General features: G+C 37.9%; 1 pseudogene; it reads left to right on the top strand.

Annotated features, from left to right (window-relative positions):
* The first annotated feature begins 250 nt into the window (after positions 1-250).
* On the top strand, positions 251-972 carry LOC149229368 (homeotic protein knotted-1-like; annotated as a pseudogene).
* Positions 973-3194: the final 2222 nt, after the last annotated feature.

A 3194-nucleotide genomic window follows, 5' to 3' on the forward strand; every position in this document is an offset into this window, starting at 1 on the left:
AGCATAGCCTGAAGGACATGCGATCAGAAACACGAACAATTATCACCAGGCTGATGGGCAGAAAACAACAATTTCATTACTAATCGACCATGATAGCTTCTAGTCTTCTTGATGTATGAATTGAAGGCATGAAGCTAGTAGGATGGTGACTTCCCTGGAGGTTAATATCGATAGTGCTTGTTCTAGTAACCCTAACGATTCCATTGATGCGCTGAAATACAAAATTTCTTGCCATCCAAACTATCCTCAGCTGTTGGCAGCTTACATGGATTTCCAGAAGGTTGGGTTCCTCCAGAAGTTGTCACAGTACTGGATGAGATTATTCAGGAGAATCAGCTTGGACGCCATTCCGGAACTATGGATATTGGAGTGGATCCCGAGCTTGATCAATTCATGGAGGCCTACTACCAGATGTTGATCAAGTACCATTTAGAACTAACATAGCCATTTAAGGAAGCGAGAACGTTTATGAACAAAATGGAGACACAATTAAATTGCTTGAGTAAAGGAGCTATCAGAAGTTTCCCTTCGGGTTACTACGACAAAAGGGAAGATAGAGGTGGATACTCGGAAGAGGAGTTCAGCTGTGGCGAAATCAAATTCCACGAAGTTGATCCACGTGCAGAAGAAAGGAAATTGAAAGATCAACTTCTTCGTAAGTACAGTGGATACTTCAACAGTCTCAAGCAATAATTTTTGAAGAAGAAAAAGAAAGCAAAAATCCCTATGGAGGCAAGGCAGAAGCTGCTTGAGTGGTGGAATGTACATTACAAGTGACCATATCATTCGGAAACAGACAACAGACAAGGTCACTTTCGCTGAAAGCACTAGTCTGGATCAGAAACAAATAAATAATTGGTTCATAAACTAGCAAAGCGCCACTAGAAACCTTCAGAGGATATGCAACTTGTGGTCATGGATAATCTAAATCCTCACTGTGCTTCCTTTTATATGGATGAAGCCGAATGCTAAAAGTATTGGTTGTTGTCTGTTCGGTTGACCTCCATCCTATGGCTTCCCTTGTGTTCATTATATATGGCAGATATTTATTTGAATGTATAAATATTCCATTTATTTCTGAGTGAGAGTGCTCAATGAACGTTCTAATTTCCCAACCTATTAATGTATAAATGTCAAATGTTTTCTGAAAAAAAAAAAGAAAAAACTTATATTTTGAAAAGTTTACCTAAAGGATTTGGGATCTCTGCAAAGTTCATTGTTTGTTTCAATATCTCTGCTACCGCCTCCACGTGTCTCTGCTCAGTATCCTATGTTTCCCATGAGCTTTCACTCTCTAAGGGAGACTCACGCACATTGTCACGATGGGAAATAGGCCCTTGTAGGTTTGTTGATCCACAAGCTTCAGAGGATGCAAGGGAAAGAGAGGCTCGTACGCTAGGAGTCCTAGATTGTTGCCAAGGTGGAGGGGTTTTCTATTTTTGTTGTTGAAAGGAGGTTCCAGAGGAGGTCCCATGAAATCAACAACCCTACCCAACTGAAAACCTAAAGAAAATGAAAGAAATTAAGAAAAACACCTATCTTAAAGGAGGTCCCATGAAATCAATGACCCCACCCAGCGGAAAACCTGAAGAAAAATACAGAAATGAAGAAAAACCCTACCTCATAGTCAAACATTGTGCACATGCAAAATCGCAAGGTAATTGATGATTTCAAATAAAGGCACCAGAATTCAACCCTGTACATTTCGCGCCATCTCCAAATAAAAATAACAATAATATTTGACGGGCTTGCCCCCACCCAACAGAAAACTTGAAGAAAATGAAAGAAATGAAGAAAAACCCTACCTCATAGTCAAACATTGTGCACATGCAAAATCAGAAGGTAATGGTTGATTTCAAATGAAGGCACCAGAATTCAACCTGTACATTTCGCGCCATCCCGAAATAAAAATAACAATAATATTTGACAGGCTTTCCCTCCCCGCAGTTACACTAATTCGATATAGAAGCCAAGAGTTGTAAGAGTTTGCTAAGGTGTGCTTTGAGGAGACAATTAGAACCATATTAGATTGCAATGGGTTGTTGCATGGGTTCACCAATAAATATAGTCTCTAAACGATTGTAATGTTTACTTATATAAAGTGTTTATGATATATGATTAATGATTTTTTTTTTTGGAAATAAAAAGAGAAAGATGAGATAAAGTGTTTATGATATATGATTAATGATTTTTTTTCTTGGAAATAAGAAGAGAAAATGAGAAAGGAGAGGCATTTAGGTTTGTTGTAAATCAATTAAAAGGGAGGAAAAATATCTCCAAATAATAGGATTTTCCAAGTTTACTCTTCAATAGGACTAAATTTTAGTTGGAGCTAGGGAGTTGGCCTAAAAAACATTGATTGGGTACTCTAGAAATCAAGACCTCACATATCCAAGTCAGTCCATTAGATAGTTTCGTCTTGGAAAAAGGTTGCAAAGGCTAAGGTGCAAACCTCCCATTTTTAATGTGGGTTTTAAACCTTCCGTTTGAGAATGCTAAAAACAAGGTCAAGATATTGAAATGAGGTCCTTGATTTTACCAAAAATCAATATCAATGCTTAATCAATGGTGTGATTCTTTCTATTTGGGTTTGGCCTTGAACTTTGGGATCTATCTTTGGGTCTAGTTATCAATATGTCATTTCATTAATGTGTTGAGAAGGTCTTAAGGGCTATAGGGGATAAGATGGTTATTTTCCAATACCCCTCGCTTGAAACCCTATAAAGAGATGGTGTGCCCCATTTTGTTGTTGTAATATTTCAACCACAAGCTCTTCAAAGGAGGGTTATAGATTGTACGTGCATCTAGAGGTCTCGACAAAGGTGAAGGGGAATGGAGTTTACTTCCTATTCCACCATTCAAGGTACTAAAGGGCACTAACTTTAAGGTCATAAGTGAAATTTCACAAAGATCTTAACAATGAGAAGGTAGGAGTGATTTAGCATAGGATTGATTCTTCAAAAGTTGACTTTTTGGGTGAGATTTCCCAGTAAATGGAAAAAATTGAAGCGCTACCACCTACAAATTAAGTAGAGTATGAGCACATGTTTCCTAATATTCAAAGAGTCTCTTCATCTTTTTTCCATGAGATCCATGGCAAGTATGTTCAAGTGTCGATAACTCATGCTAAGATATCATCTTTGATTCACGACACATATACTCCTTCAACTAGTGATGGAGAGTCCAACCAATGA

This window comes from Pinus tabuliformis, chromosome J (genome assembly GCF_031772625.1).
Source record: "Pinus tabuliformis cultivar Carrire ecotype Pingquan chromosome J, CPIR1, whole genome shotgun sequence".
In the NCBI taxonomy this organism is placed as follows: Eukaryota; Viridiplantae; Streptophyta; class Pinopsida; order Pinales; family Pinaceae; genus Pinus; species Pinus tabuliformis.